Below are 17,836 nucleotides of genomic sequence, written 5' to 3'. Positions count from 1 at the left end.
TTCGGACTCTTTAATGTCTCATTAATTAACCAGTCTTGGCAGCAGATGGGAGGGCCAAGAACCTAAATACCGGTGGAAGATCAATATCCTTGCCTTTGTGCATTCTCTCTCTATCTCCCACCCTCTCTTTCTCTCTCCCTGTCTCTCGCTCGCGTTCTCTCCCACCATCTCTTCTTTGTCAGTTTTGAGCATCCCAAAGAGGGATTGGAATGATCATCGAGTCCTTCAGCATTGCTATTGGCATGGCTTTAGTTCCAGCAATAGAATAAAACACCGGTATCCCGAATTTCCAAACTTGTGGCCTTCTCAGATTTGGGATGGGGGAGGGTCAGTCAGTGTCGATATCCTGACTAGTTGCTTCCTTGACTAAACCCAGATTAGTTTCAGGAAACATTTTCTGGACACCCACTAATACAAGCCGAGGCCCGGAAACCCAGACCTTACCCGTGGGTAGAACGCCAAGTCTGCAATTGATCTTGGGGTCAGAAATTCTGAAGACGGTTTGGAATCAGGAGTTCTGTTTCCAAGAGGAAATCCAGAATGAAAAGGTCCCGTTATCTCGCAATCCTAAAGAACGGGCCATCCTCTGCCTAGATATTTGCAGAGCCATGACGATCACTACAGTCCAATAAAGAGCCATTTTGTTAACAAATCTTTCAATTTCCATCTGGCCCATTGTTTGTCAGTATCTAAGCAAGGCTTTGGTTTCGTTTTTTATGGGGTTTGTTAAGGGCTTACTATGTGTCAAACACAGTTCGAAGTGCTGGGGTAGGTACAAGTTAATTAGGTCGGACCTGGCCCCTCCTCCCACATGGGGCTCATAGTCTAAGTTGAGGAAACTGAGGCACGAAGAGGTGACTTGCCCAAGGTCACATAGCAAATAATTGGCATCGTAGGCTTGAGAACCCATGTTCTTTTGACTCCCCGGCCCGTGCTCTATCCACTAATAGTAATAATGGCATTTTGTTAAGCACATACTATGTACCAAGCACTGTACTCAAAGCTGGGGTAGATACAAGGTAATCAGATAGTCCCACGTGGGACTCACAGTCTTAATCCCCATTTTTACAGAGGAAATAACTGAGGCACAGAGAAGTTAAGTGGCTTACCCAGGGTCACACAGCAGACAAATGGCAGAGCAGGATTAGAACCCACGACCTCTGACTCCCAAGCCTTGCTCTTGCCCCTAGGCCACGCTGCTTCTCCAAAACGTCTAGCTAGAGTCCTTACATGCTGCAGACATCGGTTTCACAGCGTTTGGGAAGCCTGGAGAGAAGCCATCTCCGGGTTCAACTTTGGCTGGTTTCCTTCCCAGTGTGGTATGAAGCGCTCACTCTGTGGGACTGGGGAGGAGGGTCAGAGGGTGCACACCTGAGCAATGACTTCCTGCAAATAAATAGGTGCTTGACATCCAGCGAGACACGAGAGATCGGTTTTCACGGCAGCACAAAAACAAAAGGCGTCCTTTTGCTTTTCAGAAACCCCCTCCTGTCCACCCAATAAAGAACCTAGGTTTTCAGAGATCAGGCCCCAAAGAAAGTCGGGTTTCAACGTGGCACTGCCTCAGGGGTGCGTTCTGTGGATGAATATTTAATGTGCTAGTGGTAAACCATTGTCAACAGTGTCCAACTTCTTGCCTTCTAACTTCGTAATTTCGTCCAGGTAAAATCAGGTTTACTGCAATCGATATAAGCACGGTATTCCATCTCCCCGGACGCTCCGCTGGCTCGGCCCACGGGGTCGGCCGGAAATCATACCGCAGCACGCTGCTATGATCGATCACTCTGGTTCCGTTTCGACTTCGAAATCGAGTGGGTGCTACGAGCTGACCGACCTCGCCGGCTTATTTGCAGTCACCTCGTTGTTTAATCTCCACCCTCTCTCGGAATTTCAGATCTGTTCTGCTCTGCCCTGCCCTACTGTGCTCTGCCTACTCTGTTCTGCTCCATCCTACTCTGCTCTGTCCGCTTCAAGTCTGCTCTACTCTTCCCTGTTCCGCCCTGCCCTCCTCTACCCTGCTGTGCCTTGCCTTGCTGTGCCCTGTCCTGCTCTATTCTGCTCTGCCTTGCTACGCCCTGCCCTACTCTGTTCTGTCCTGCCCTGCTCTGCTCTGTTCTGCCCTTCACTACTCCGCTCTACCCTACTCTGATCTGCTATGTCCTGCCCTATACTGCTCACCTCCGTCCTTTAAGGCCATTTCCGTCCATCCCATTCTGTTGTGGGGTCGGGGGAGAGGGGAGGGAGTTCATTCTTTCCACCTATCTGACCTCCAAAGGTCAGCCTTGTTCTTCTGACGTGTCTCCTGTAGGCAGTCTAGGATGAAGGATTGTGAGCTCAATGTGGGGCGGAGACTGTGTTCAACCTTCCATTCTTGGGAGTCAAATGGTCATGGGTTCTAATCCCGAGTCCGCCACTTGCCTGCTGTGTGATCTTGGACAAGTCACTTCACTTCTCTGTGCCTCAGGTACCTCATCTGTAAAATGGGGATTGAAACTGTGAGCTCCAAGTGGGACAGGGACTGTGTCCAACCCAATTTGCTTGTATCCTCCGCTGCGCTTTATACAGTGCCTGGCACATAGTAAGTGCTTAACAAATACCAATACTATTATAATTATTATTGTACCTACCCCAGAACTTATCAATGCTTCAATCAGTGGTATTTCTTGAGCGCTTACTATGTGCAGAGCCCTGTTCTTAGCGGTTGAGAGAGTAAAATATAACAGAACTAGCAGACATGTTCCCTGCCCATAACGAGTGTCCAGTCTAAAAGTCTAGATGGGGAGAGAGACATTTATATAAATAAATAATATATAATATAAATATTCTTAAATGACTTAAATACTTTATTTAAATACAAATGGAAATATACTTTATAATTCACATACAACTTGCTTGCACATAGTGCTTTAAAATATTATTATTATGAATTATTATTATTAGACCAGTGAGCCAGACCCCTGTTACCTTCTGCAAAGGGGAAAATGCCCAGTGGGACCCTTTGTCTGAGACTCCGTCCTCTCCTCCGCCCCCCCATCCCTCCCGCCCCCACCGGGCGAAGTCTAATTATTCCACTCAAAGGACCCAAAGGGCAAAGCTTTGACCTGACTCCGAGGTGTCCGGGTGCATTGGCCGCATGAAAACAGGGTCCGAGCCCAGCCCTGAACTGGACGAAGGAAGAGACCTGGGAGCTGGGGGGAGGGGGAGAGAGGCTGTTCTGTTTTGATGGGCTGGAAACCAAAATCCCAACAAAACGCGGGTACAGTAGAGGCGTCCGTCCCGGGTCTGCCCGCCTGCCGGGACCGCGTCGCAGGCCTCCCCAACTGCAGCTGTGCTCTTATCTGGCCAGAGGAAGAAGATGAACAACAAAAGGTCTAAGGAGCCCCAGTTGATGTATGGGAAAGCCATTGGCCGACCATTGTAGCTGCCCTTCTGCTGAGCAAATAGTTCAAACTGTTCACTCCCATCCTCCATTCTCTCCCCGGCACATTGTTTGTGTCCTTGCATTTCATTCCGCGAGGAAGATTGCTCTCTGGGCCTATAAGCAAACAGTCCAGAAAAGAGGCAGCTATCCTCGGCTTTTCCCTGGAGAACTAGCATTTTTATTTCAGCTCCAAGCTGTCAAAGAACTGGAGAGTTTATGTCAGTATCCTGAATTAATTGCTTTAAGCTGGAGCCGGCTACGCGGGCCACCAAATGTCCAGAAGATGTTTATTAATAATGTTTCCTCTAGTATTTGGTGCCAAGCTGTCCCTGTGCACGCAGCACCCTCCCCCCCCCCCACCCCGGCCTACATCTCGGGGTGGAGGGGGGAGGGAAGGGAGGGCTGACTTGCAGATTAAGCAGCTAACCTCCCGGCGATCCAGGCGGTGGCAAAAGTCGAAAATCCTCCTGGTGAAATAATATTCTGCACAGAAGGGATCGCTCGAGGTAAAGATGTCAATAGACGTGGACGTGTTCTGGGCTCTGGATGCGATGAAGATCCCATCGACCTCAAATCGGGGCCCAAGCCCCTGGTTAAGGGAAAGGTGACGTATGGGGTGGAGGGGGAGAGAACTCTTGTTTGCAAATAAATTTCTGGTCGGATGAACAAAAGTGACAGAAAGAACGACCCAAAAACCAACCAACTGGGTTTCAAACCGAATATATTTCCAAGTTTTCCCTGCTGCCAAAGACCCTCTTTAATGGAATGAAATAATAAACCAATTTATATACCGATATAAGACCAGGATCCAGCGCGTCATTGTGTAAATTTCCCACTTGACTTTTCATTATCTACCTGAACAAAATCAATCTATATGTATGGGATCAACATACAATTCAAGAGATAAAAGCCGAAATAAATGTGCTTTGCATATCCCAGCGATAAAAGACACAGTGCTGCTTCTGCACTGTGGTTTGGACCAGATGCGTTTATAAAATAAATCATTTCAGAAAGGCAGAGGAGCGGGGCAGTGCTGTATCTTAAGTGTTTGCTTCTGGACTGGAATTATTGATCCTCCTCCATGAGCGGTGGTTAATGAGTAACTGCAAAAAGATACCAGCACTTTGGCTAAGAGTTTATCCGAGTTGTCGGCTGGGTCACGATCTCGACTGTGTTGTTCTCGCGGCAGGAATTCTCCTATTAACCCTGGGCGAAATGACCTACCTCGCTGGTGGGTTTGGGAATGGAAGTCCCGAGCCCAGAGCGGCGAGGGGGGGAGGGGGCGATCTAAGACTCACGGTGCTTCCGTTGAGCCTAAATGGGGAAGCTTCTAATGGGCTAAAATAATTATGGCAACAGCGGGGGAGCAGTTAAGTGTTTACACTGTCATTCTGTCAGAGTGACACTAGCAAGTTATCCAGATAATTCAGCGCTACAAAATACCCTTCGGCCGCAGTGATTCCGAAAATATAATAAAAGAATCCATTTTGTGGTTTGAATTATCCAAATAATTTGCTGGTCCATCCAGCAGCCACTAAGTGAGGATTTTCCTCCTCTCCACCCCGTCCCCCCACCTCAGGAATTTACTGCTCTTCCGAGTGTTTCCCAAACAGTTATGCAACGTACGGGTTATGGCCAGATTCCGCCTGCACATAAACCAGTGCTTGGTCAGATGCACTTACCAGGGGAAAGAGGCCTCTTCTGAGAGTTTCCGCCCCACACGGTTGGCACAGAATGCGAATGGACTGGCCTTGAGAGTGTACCCCCTCGCTCCCCTTGCTGCTTTTACTTTCTCTCCTAGACCATTTGGGATGAACCGTCCTTTGGGCACACATTTTCTGTCTGGTGGGCTCTGTGTTTCTTCACTGAAATTGTTATGCCCCTGGCTAGGGTGATGTTTACCCAGGCGATATGATCATCAGAACCAGGATTTGGATCTCTTTGGAAAGCAATATTTTGATATCTCAAAAGACTGTGAAGTTGGTTTTGACCCCCCACCCCCCGCCCCACCAATGATTCTAATGGCCTTGACCAGTTCAGCCTGCTGAAGGGTCTGCTAAGGTTTGTTACTGATGCGCTTCTCTAGCGTTTGTTCCTGTGAATTGATTTCTTTTCTACCTGGATAGTCTCCCCCCTGAGACTGGAAGCTCCTTGCAGGCAAGGACATACCTTTCCTAAAAGACACTAAATGTCTCCTCCTCCTCCTCCCCCTCCCCCCTCCGAATTCACCATTGATGATAGCAATGGCAGTGATGGAGATGGATATGCTGAAACCTTCTGCTGAGTTTCTGGCCCTCACCTCAGCGACCGGCCCTTTGTTCTTTTTGTTGTTGCGGTGATGGTGGTGCTGGTATTAAGTGCTTACTGTGTGTCAAGCACTGTACTAAGCACTGGAGTACATACAAGAGAATCTGGTTGGACACAATCCCTTGTATCACATTGGACTCTGTACCTAGTCTAGTGGTCAAAGCATGACTCTGGGAAGAGAGAGACTGAGTTCTAGCCACAGCTTGACCCATGGTCTGCTGGGTAATCTTCCATAAATTATTGCATCTCTCTGTACTCAATTGCCTTATCTGTGAGATGAGAAAAGGAAGACCTGAGAAACAGTGTTGCTTAGTGGTTAAAGCATGGGCCTATGAGTCAGAAGAACCTGGGTTCTAATTCCACTCTGCCACTTATCTGCTGTGTGACCTTGGGCAAGTTACTTAATTTCTCTGCGCCTCGTTTTTCTCATCTGTAAAATTACCTCGCCTGTACAATGGGGATTAAGATTGTGAGCCCTATGTGGCACAGGCACTGTGTCCAACCTGATTAGCCTTTATCTACCCCAGCGCTTAGTACAGTACCTGCAACATAGTAAATGCTCAACAAATACTACAAAAAAATCTGTCCCAAGGAGTTATGAGGGCAAGATGAAGTAAGTAATGTGAAGATGCCCTGGAAAATAAAAGCACCATATGAATCTAAACTATCATTGTAAGGGGGCTAATGCACCCCAAAGCTGGGATTTGGATGCAGCTCAATCAAGTGTCAGTGGGGCATCCTCTGAAAAAAGGAATGTGCTGCCAGTTCCTGGAGTGTGGAGTGACACCAGGAGAACAAGGTGTGACCAAACCCGTGCAACCCTGTGACACTTTGCGCTGAGATCACCCTCCCCTTAATTAAGGTCTACAAGGGAGTTGGAATTTGGAGAAATTAGGTCATTTTTTAAAGTATGTCTGGAACAGTGGCAAATAGATCATCAGCCTGGCCCATCCTGGCACTCCAGCTCGGCCAGACTGAACATTTGCTCTTCCAATCTGCCCTCACAGTTGCCTCCACTTGTCTCTCAGGATGGGTAACTTGGGCACAAATGTCTAGGTGTCTAGGTGTCCATGTACAAACTATGAGATGCCAAGAAGGTACAGCTCTGTCACTAGCCAACAATAATGAAAACCGGTGGAATTTAAGGACAGAACTTTACTCAACAGTATTGTCCAGAAGAAAAAGCATTGAGAATTTGGCATAAGGCTGGACTAGGTTGTCCCAAACTGGGCTTTTCTTCAAATTAATGCCAGTAAGCACCATGGGGAAGAGGGAGTGGGGAGGCCTAGTGGAAAGGGCATAGGTCTGGGAGTTACAGAACCTGGGTTCCAATCCAGACTCTGCCATTTGCCTGCTGTGTGACCTGGGTCAAGTCATTTAACTTCTCTGTGCCTCACTTTTCTCATCTGTAAAAAGGGAATTCAATATTTGTTCTCCCTCCTACTCAGCTTGAGAGCTTTGGTCTGACCTGATTATATTGTATCTACCCCAGCACTCAGTATAGTGCTTGGCACTAAGTAAGCACTTAGCAGATACTGCAATTAGTATTAAGGTGCTATGGCATCTCCTCCAGCTCAATCAATTAAAGGTATTTATTCAATTAATCAATTGTATTTATTGAGCATTACATTGTTATATTGCACTCTCCCAGCTTCTTGGTACAATGCTCTGCACACAGTAAGCACTCAGTAACTATGACTGATTGAGCCTTACTGTGTGCACAGCACTGTCTAAATGCTTGAGAGGGTATAATATAATAGAGTTGGTAGTCCAAGCTCTTGCTTCTGGGAAGTAGAACGACTCCAGGAGGAGAGAGAAAGGGAGCAGGAGTCAGATTAGGGAACTGACTGCTCACTAGCAAGGTTTGTATGTGGGACTCCTAGGATGCAGCCCCAATCCGCTCCACCCACCCTGCTCCTAGAATATAAATTTGAGTTTGGGAAATCTGAACCTTTCAGTTCCAGCCTTACAGGTCCAAGTCTGATGATGGATCAGACCCTTCACCACTCATGTCCCCCTGAAAACCACCCAGGAAAAAAATGTGAGGTCAAGGTGTCCAGATCTGAGACAGTGAGTTCAAAGTTTCCATAAAAACCTTCTCTTAAGAACTTGTGTTTCCCCAAGAACTCTTGAACCAGGGTGCATACAAACAAGGCAGCTCATCCTCCCAGGTGCTTGGTACAGAGCTCTGCACACAGTAGGTAGTACCCAGCGCCAGCTCTGGCGCTAGCAGAGACCCAAGACAGGGCTCAGTACACAGTAGGGGTCTAGTACTGCATCGTGTACATAGTCGGTCCCCGTTTTAATGGTCTGCACCCAGTAGGTGCTTGATTATGATAACGATGATGATGACGACGACGATGATAAAATCGCCTGTACGAAAGCACCATCTAAATCCGTTTCCTTCGAATAAAGAAGCCAAACTGGATATTGATTTTTTTTCTCCTGTCAGTGTTGCATGTTAGAAAATTGGGAGCCAAAATGTATCCTTTAAAATAGGCCCCGATTTAGTTCTGCATTTACGCCTTTGATCTTCAGTGTCATCGCTGCAGCCCGGCTCCACCGTAACCTTATTTCCCATTAGAAATAAGAGAAAGAACAATTTTTTTCCCCCTGAGGAACTGCTGTTTCTCTGAAATGGGCAGCCCCTTCCTGCAAGAAGCCTGGGGGACCGGCCCGAACCCCAAGCAGTAAAGGCCCCGGACTCGGCGTTCTTGCCCGGGACTAGAGTCGCGATTTCCGAAGTGCCGGGACGAGGGGAAAGCAGCGGCTATAATAGCTCCTCGGCTATCGGCTACCTACCGTCGAGCTGTCGCCGGGTAAAATAGGGGGAACGAAACGGAGCCGATCCCAGAATAGCGTGGACCTTACCGGGTTCCACTCCGCAGAGGCTCTGTTTCTTTCCCGAACCGAAAAACGGGGTCCGGTGGTCGAAAAGCCAGGCTCTGCCCCGCTGGCCAAGGGAGAGCCCGCCGCCCTGCTCGTGGCAGGGATATTGCTCCTCGGCTTGAAAAATTCAGGCAAAAAAACGGTCTCTCTGAGAAACGGAGCCTGCCGCTCCGAGGTCTGCGTTTCTCCCAGAGCCCCGGCGGGGAGTCCGTGCGAACCCGAAGGGAAGTCCGTGTGAACCCGAATCTCACACATTTATCCCGAGCCGCGGGCCGTTCCGTCTCCGGGGGCGATAATCGCTTACACCCAACACTCCCGATGCGGATTCCGGGGGCCAAGAGAGTTGTCGCTCCGGGGAGGTGACCGCCAAGATGCCACGCTGCTTGACCCTACTCTGCCGAGATTTTACCCAGTTCCGAACCATGTAGGGAGATCCCGGCACCTCTTCCCTGTTCTCCTTCCTTCTTGAGTCCCTGCTGAATGGGATGGGGACGAAGGAGTTCTCTGCCCGGCTGGCCCTGGCCACCTCGACATCTCCGACTGATCTCCCCCCTTTTTAAGCCAAATCTCGACCCCAGGATGCTGGTGCAGGAACTGACCTTCCCGAGCTTCCTGGAAATGCAGGAGTTGGCTCAGACCCCGCCGGGGGATGTCTGTTTCCCTGGAGGGATTTTTTTTTTCCCTGGGAGTGAAAGGCAGGGAGCGAACCAAACCTCAAAAGCAGGGGAAAGAGCGGCCGGCCGAAGGACGTTTGGGGAATCTATGGAACCGCAGTTTCGGCCGGGCTCGATAATCACGCAAAACGGCTAGTTTGCCACTGGAAATGATCGCACAGTGATCGATGGTTTCAAAAAATAAAAATATGTACAGCTAGGCTTGAATCAGATTTAGGAAATGGTGAGAGGACGGGGGTCGGGGGTGAGGGTTTCGGACTTGCGGGTTCGAATGTGCGGGGTTCGGATGTGTCGGGTTCGGACGTGTCGAGGTTCTGTGTCGAACGTTTCCCACCCAACACATACACAACTCTCACTTTCTCTCCATCCCAGTTTGTTCTTTTTAACCTGTGTCGGTTACGTCTCCGCGTCCAAGGACGGTGGCATTCTCTCACACTGGACATGCAGAGCAAGGGCACATGCCGGTCATCAGGGGCAGCAATTAGCTCCTTTTTAAATGGAAAATGTCATTAAGTGCTTGAATTATGCAAGCCTAGTTCCCATTGCAGTATCTCTTTCGGGGGTCTTTATGGTGCAAACGGCAAACAAGGAGGTCCTATCGCAGCTTCCAACGGACTCTATATAGTGGGACAGGAAAATTAAATTAAAGCAGGCCCTCATTCACTGTCAGCAGTAACAGGCTTGGGAAAGTTGTGAGCCCCCGGGGAGTGTGGAGAGAGATTGCAGAAGACCCGTGAAACATCTAAGGAGATTTCTCATCAGTCGCTGATGGTTCGTGGGGCGATGAAGGAAAAATCCAAAATTGCAGTTGGAGCTGGTCTTTCCCCGAGCTAGGGGAGGTAGTTCCGTCCTTGTGGTTAAGTTGTAGGTCTCTTTACCTTTCCTCTTCAGCTGCCCCTAACCCCAGATAATCCCCTAAGAGAAAAAGCAGCCCACCTTGGGCGGCGGGAGCTCCTAAATCAGGGAAATGGAGCTCAGTAGCTTGGGAGTCAAATTCTCACTCTTCGGCTAAGGATTCGCAGGGGGTTATTAGGCCTATTTCCTGCCCCCCCTTCCTCCTCCAATTGTTCGGGGGTGGGAGGGTGGGGAGACTGGACAATAAGGGACCAAGGGACGTAAGGGACGGGGAGTGGGGCCCACCTCACCCATCCCCGCCCCACGAAGTTTAGCATCGACCGAATGAGGGCTAGGTGTTCAGTGGGAATATATATATATATATATGTATAGAAAACCCCAATAGCTGCTCACCCCACCTTTCGGCTCTTGCTTTAGACTAGCCCTCATGTATCTGAGGGCAGCAGATCTTTTCCCCTCTTCAAAACCCTACTTAAAACTCACCTCCTCCAAGAGGCCTTCCCAGACTGAGCTCCCCTTCTCCCTCTACTCCCTCTACCACCTCCCCTTCACCTCTCCGCAGCTTAACCCTCTTTTCCCCCCATTTCCCTCTGCTCCTCCCCTTCTCCCTTCCCATCCCCTCAGCACTGTACTCGTCCGCTCAACTGTATATATTTTCTTTACCCTATTTATTTTGTTAATGAATTGTACATCGCCTTGACTCTATTTAGTTGCCATTGTTTTTACGAGATGTTCTTTCCCTCGACTCTATTTATTGTCATCGTTCTTGTCTGTCCGTCTCCCCCGATTAGACTGTAAGCCCGTCAAACGGCAGGGACCGTCTCTATCTGTTGCCGACTTGTTCATTCCAAGTGCTTAGTACAGTGCTCTGCACATAGTAAGCGCTCAATAAATGCTATTGAAATAAATACTATTGAATCTTTTGGGGAGGAATAGCTCCAGAGGTGCACATAGGTTAAGTTTATCACATTCCGGATGCTACCCCGCTCTAGGGAATAAGAAAGGGCCCAAATTGGCCACCCAGGGCGTTCTGTTCCTCGAAGGCAGAGACGACAATTTATATCCCTCGAGGATCGCCCACTGCCCAAGAAAGTGTCCCGTTACAGCAGGCGCTCACTGTAGCTCTCTGCATACAGCAGATGCTCAGGGCCATGCTCAGCACCCAGTAGGTGTTTAGAACAGGGCATCCAAGTCGATTCTCAAGGCAATGCTTAGCAAGCACATATTAACTGCACGCCGTACGGCACAATGCTCTCACAAAGCAGAGGCACAATCCGCATCGGGGCAAGATGATGCGATGGTAATGATGATGACGACCAGTAATGATGATCACGACCACTCAAAACTGCGGGCCCTTTTTTCATCTTGAGTTTTTCCAAGTTCTTTTTTTATATACTTTCTTTAAACAAACACTTGTGAGCTCAGCGCTGCTGCAAATGAAAAGACAATTTCCCCCGTTTTAATTTGATTTGCATTTTTTTCAACTTTAGTAACATTCAATTTCATGGCTGGATACACATGTAAATAGCGAGACATCGTTTTCTTCCTGTCCCAGATCTCTTTACCGCGGCAGAATATTGTTCGTCTCAAATTACGGAGTGTGTGAGGAAGGTTGAGGGGAGAAGAGAATGGAGGAATGGAGGGGGAAGATGCCTGGAAGTAGGACTGTGTGTTGTGTGTGTTTTCGTATCCCTGTGGGGGAGGGAAGAGAGACAGGTTGTCAGAAAGAGACAGAGGCAGAGATAGATGGAACCATAAAGAAAGAGAGACATAATCAATCAATCAGTGGTATTTATTGAGCGGTGCTGAGTGCAAAGCTGTACTGTACTAAGCTCTTGGGAAAGAACAATGAAAGTGGTAGACGAGATCCCTGACCATAAGGAGCTTACAGAGAGAGCGGGCTGCACTAATTTCCTTCTCCCACGTCATGGTCTCGGCCGGGTGCAGGCGGGGGTGGGTGTCTCTCCGGCCAAGGGAAGTACATCGGAAGTTCCTCGGACGGGGCTCTCGCCTCTACAGCCCCAAATCTCACCCCCCGGCGCACTGGGTGGGTTCCCTTCTGATCGCTCTGCAACTCTCACCGTGGGGGTTAGTGGGGGGGAAGGGGTTCAGTTACCATCTCCCATTGTCACTGCCCCGACCGCGGGCACGGACAGGGCGCACCCGAGCTGCCGAACTGCTCCAGGCCGGCCAAGCCACCTCTCTCCAACCGGGCCCACCTCCAACCCAATCAATCAATCAATCAATCAATCAATGGGCGGTTACTGTGTGCAGAGCACTTGACCTGGCGCTTAGGAGAATACAGTACTAGAGAATTTGGTAGCTACGCTCCCCGCCCTCCTCCCAAGTAGGCGAAATGTGTCAAGACTCCGCAAGTCGGCCGTTTCCAACTGGGCAGTTCGGAGTCCGTAGATCCTTCTGGGGAAGACCGACTTCACCACCCCCGGAATGCAAGTCTTGTATGGTCCCCACTGCGAATGGAGGGGGAAGATGGGTTACGAAGGTCCCCAGAAACACGGCCCCTACAATCTGGCCGCCCCCACCCAACTTTTCTAGGGGCCGGAAGTTTGGTTTCCCATTAGAAACCAAGAAGAAGCACCGTGGCTCAGTGGGAAAAGCCCGAACTTGGGAGTCGGAAGTCATGGGTTCTAATCCCAGCTCCGCCTCTTGTCAACTGTGTGATTTTGGGCAAGTCATTTCACTTAGTGATGCCTCAGTTATCTCATCTGTAAAGTGGGGATGAAGACTGAAAGCCCTACGTAGGATCACCTGATTACCTTGTCTCTACCCCAGCGCTTAGAACAGTGCTTGGCACATAGTAAGCGCTTAACAAATACCAATATTATTATTATTAGCGTCTCGCGCTTCGAGGGAGGGTCGAGAGCTCGGCGCGGCCGGCACACAGCCGGGAGCGCACAGCGAGGCAGCAGAGACAGGGTTAAGGAAGGGGAGTATTAGACGGGTAGGATTGGGGCTGCCCGGATTGGAAATCTCTTCCAGCCGGGGACAAAAGCAGTCCAGATCCTACAGGGAATTTTTCCTTTCTCCTTCCATGGTGGGAATCAGCCCCAGAAGGGAGCCCACGTCTCAGTTCACCAGCTCCGCCCCGCCCCACTCGTCCCGTCCCGTCCTGTGTGGTTTAGGGTCCGAGTCGGAACCAGAGGCAGCTAGGCCTTGAGTTTTCCTCGACGGAAAGTGGGGCAGTGAAGGGGCGAGGTAAATTGGTCACGAAAACCTGCCCCCGGCGGCGGCGCGGTTGGTCCGTTCAGTGAGATGAGGCTCTAAGTGGGAGGGATTTTTTAACCAGCACAATCCTTTGCGAAGGGAATCCCGAGCCTATTTGGGTCTCGGTTTGGAGCCGGAAAATCCCGCCCGACTCTAGGGCAACGGGTCTTTCAGACCGAAGGGAGATCCCGGATTTGAGGGACTGACCTCAGGGGTCTGGCCCGAGTTTGAATTGAATTGAATGAATGATGGTATTTGTTAAACTCTTACTATGTGCCAAGCACTGTGCTAAGCTCTGGGGTAAATACAAGGTTAACATTTGTCCCACGTGGGGCTCGCAGTCTTAATCCCCATTTTACAGATGAGATAACTGAGGCACAGAGAAGTTAAGTGACTTGCCCAAAGTCACACAGCTGACAAGTGGCGGAGTTAGGATTAGAACCCAAGACCTCTGACTTCCAAACCCGTGCTCATTCCATTAAGCCACGCTGCTTCTAAGAGAGGAGGGTTTCAGAACGAGAGGATGCTCGGTGCAAGCTGCGGAAAGGCGTGCGGGAGCAGCAGGGTGGTGGTGGGGGTCTCCTGAAAGTAGCTGGGCACGCGGGCTCCCGTTGAACGGTAGCTGGCACTACCGAACTCGGAGTCGTCCCAGAGCGGTTCTCCAGCGACCTGTCGAAGTCAGTCAAACCGTATTTATTGAGCGCTTAGTGTCTGCAGAGCACTGTACTACGCTCTTGGGAGAGTACACTATAACAATAAACAGACACATTCCCTGCCCACAACGAACTCACAGCCTAGAGGCCTTGGACCCTTTTAACTAGGGTTGCTCCAACAGACAGAGAGAAGAGGAGAGGCAGAGTGAAGTTTCGCAGGATGGAGGGGAGTAATAATAATAATAATGATAATTATGGTAGCTGCTAAACTACCTTACTGTGTGCCAAACATTGTTCTAAGCACTGAGATTGATAGAGTGTCCAGAGAAAGGCAGAGAGCACCCAACCAGGCTGTTTCGGGGGGGCCGAATTCCCCTATTGAACTAGGGGTTTATTCATTCCTTCATTCAATCGTATTTCATTCAATCGTATTTATTAAGTGCGCACTGGGTGCAGAGCACTGCACTAAGGGCTTGGGAAAGTAGAATACAACAACAATAATAATGGTATTTGTTTAGTGCTTACTATGTGCCAGACCCTGTTCTAAGCACCAGGGTAGATACAAGATAATCAGGTTGGACACAGTTCCTGTCCCTCACAGGGCTCACAGTCTTATTCCCCATTTTGCAGATGAGGTAACTGAGGAACGGAGAAGTTAAGTCATTTGCCCAAGGTCATACTGCAGACAAGTGGCGGAGCCGGGATTAGAACCCATGACCTTCGGAGTGACAATCCCTGTCCACAAAGAGCTCACAGTCTAGATGGGGCAAGTTGAGGAGCAGATCCGGAGCAGATGGTCCGTCTGGAGCCAGCGCTCACATCGGGAGGGCAAAGGGACTGTGTGTGAACTAACCCTTGGTTAGGCCTTGCCTAAACCTACCTCTTCATATCCTTCAGGGGCTAAAGATGGGGGGGTGGGGGACTGAGGGAATGTCCTTTCCCTCTTCCTTTCCCTCTTCTGTGGATCCTAAGGTGCCTTTCATTGCAGCTCAGGCTTCTCGGGCAACATTTGGCTAGCCGTGTGGCTCTCCCGCCAGGGAAGAGCTGGGGAGGAAAGGGAAGGGCTCCTGATTACCGAAGCTGATCCTGCCCTGTGGGAGCGTGGAGACCCGTTTCCCCCAGGCCCGGCCCGCCATGGAGCTTCGAGACTTCCAGGAGTGTTGGGGAACGAGTCCGCTGGGACTCCGACTGGGGTTATGTTGGCGCTGTGCCAGGGCAACTTCCCGCCCCCAGCTTTCCCAATGGGATCCCCGCACCCCCATTTCCCCCAGTCTGCACCCGCAACGTTGAGAGACCAGGGATCGTCTGGGCGCGTTTTGGGGAGCCAGGTATTAGGTGTGTTAAGGGTGTACGGGACTATTTGTGGGGTTTCTGTTTCAGCTGCACCTGTGAGTCTGTGTGGGGGAGGCGGGGGAGAGCCTCCAGGAAGTGTTGGTGGGGGCTTCTGGGTTCAAGGGGAGAGGAACTCCAGGTTCTCTCACCCCAATTTCCTCTCACACGCACTGCATGGACTTAGTACGTTTCCTTCTCGAGATAGAAATGTCGAACAGGCAGAGCCTGTCGACACTGCCAACCCAGGGGAGAAAGCATACCGCTGCCGCCACCCCAACACATACCCCCTCCAGCCCCACGACACTACCATCGAGGTGGGCAGGGGAGACGGTAAGCTTGCTGTGAGCAGGATACATGTCTGTTTATTGTTGTATTGTGTTCTCCCAAGCTCTTACTACACAGAGCACACAGTAAGCACTCAATAAATAGATGTTTGGGTTTTGATCGTTTCTGGATTTCTGAGGGAATAAATCTGGAACCTGGACTCTGGGGTATTTCGCTTTTTACTTTTTCGTTTCCCTTTCTCTCTTCCTCCGCTTCACTCAACACTCCCTGCTGAGTAGTTCCTTTCCACGACTCCCACAGAACCAGTCCCGGATCTGCCTGCTTGGTTCTACCCTTCCCCGAGGGAACGAGATCTATTCTGGCCTCCGACTTCAGAGTCCCGGATGCCAGGGGCAGGGGAGTCGAGGAAAAGAACCACGGTGATCTGCTTGCCCCGGCCTTCCGCCTCGCTGATCCGGGGGTCCCCGGAGCGCTCGAGAGCCAGAGGGGCCAGTACCCAACAACGAAATATGAGCACCACTAGGGCTTCCCTGCCGACACTGTCTAAAATGTCTTTCTTTGGTTTGCGGGTATCTCTAAGAGTGCACCTAACAACGGCTCCTAAGTAACTAGAAAAGCCATTCGTTTTACGTATCCGGAAAGACTGTTCCCGAACCAAGGCTCGTCGCTGCTGCTTTCTGGAGCTGCTCTGGAGGGGCTTCTGGAAGGTCCAAACCACTCCCGTTGAGGTATCGAGGAATCCGTATCATTCTACCCGCCGAAACTACCCCTTTCACTAACACTGCCGTATGTGCTTGCTTTTTCAGAGAATCGAAATAGTTGAGCCAAGAATCTCAGTTTGACTATTGTTTGAAATCTGCGTTCTGGCTGGAGGTTAAATAGGACCGGGCGGGGGTTAGACCTGGCTACCCACCCAGCTCCACAGCATTTCATTCATTCAATCAAATTTATTGAGCGCTTACTGTGTGCAGAGCACTGTACAAAGCGCTTGGAGAGTACTTATGTACATAACCGTAGTTTATTGATTTATTTTAATGTCTGTCTTCCCCTTTAGCCTGTGAACTCGTTGAGGGCAGGGAACGTGTCTACCAACCCTGTTATACCGTACTCTCCCAAGCGTTTTGTACAGTGCAGTGAACACAGTAAGATCTCAATGAATATGATTGATTGGCCGATTGATTGAGCAGGGCTGGAACTGGGCTGGCCTGGCTGACTGGGCTGGAGCTCCTCAGTCTGCTGGGCAATGGCTGTTAGGCTAGATTGTTGGGATGGGGGTGAAGCTGGGTTGGACTAGGCATTCACTTTGAGGGAATGGCTGGCATACACCGCGGCAAAACCACGCCCAGGCCAGCCTACTGAACGGGCGGTTGAGGGGGACAATCTCATTCAGAGGGAATGAATCGAAAGAAGGAATGGCTATCAAGTCGCTTCTGCTATATGTGGCCCTAAAAACCGAAACTGAGATTGCGTGTGAGGATGGGGGACCCAAGCAATCAATCAATCCATCAAGCAGTCTTATTTTTTGAGCGCTTGCTGAGTGCAAATCAAGGTACTAAGCGCTTGAGAGAGTAAAGCCTTTCCTTTCTCCCACCTGAATGGACCAATTTATTGGAAAAAGTGTCATGGCCCACGGACGGGCAGCAGGGCCTCTGCAGGGCACAGGTCCCTTTTGGTCACCGGCCTGCTTTCGGGCCCTCACTCCTCCCCACTACCTGTCCAGACTGAGGCACCGGGGGAGAGGGGAGGAGAGGACTCCCACCACCAGCCGCTCTTCCTGCTCGGATCCAGGATTAGACATGGGGTGGGTGGGTGGTGGGGGGCGGGAGGCAAATCGGGGAGTGTGATCCGTCCTGAGCCTGCCAATAGGGCCTAAACCCGAATTACAGCTTGTAAAGGAGCGCTCCCGCAGTCTCCCGGGAGACAGCTCAAATCTTCTTGGGTGTTCCGCCTGGTCAGCAGCGGGGGCTCCTACCCCGCCCCCCCCAACCTCCCGTACCTCATGTTGTTGGTTTTGTGGGTAGGAGGAGGAGGGGGACATTAGACCGTCAAGAAATGCATTTTTCCGGGGAAAATGATTGCTTTCACGAAGAAGGAAAGGAAAGGTAGAGGCCGCCACCGGGCGAGTGTACACGGCACGATCAGGATCCGAACCTTCCTGGGGGAGCGCTGAGGGGAGGGGTCGTTGGGGAGGAAGT

Source organism: Ornithorhynchus anatinus, chromosome 1, assembly GCF_004115215.2.
Source record: "Ornithorhynchus anatinus isolate Pmale09 chromosome 1, mOrnAna1.pri.v4, whole genome shotgun sequence".
In the NCBI taxonomy this organism is placed as follows: domain Eukaryota; kingdom Metazoa; phylum Chordata; class Mammalia; order Monotremata; family Ornithorhynchidae; genus Ornithorhynchus; species Ornithorhynchus anatinus.
The sequence above is the reverse complement of the archived record's forward strand: the minus strand, read 5'-3'. Positions refer to the sequence as shown.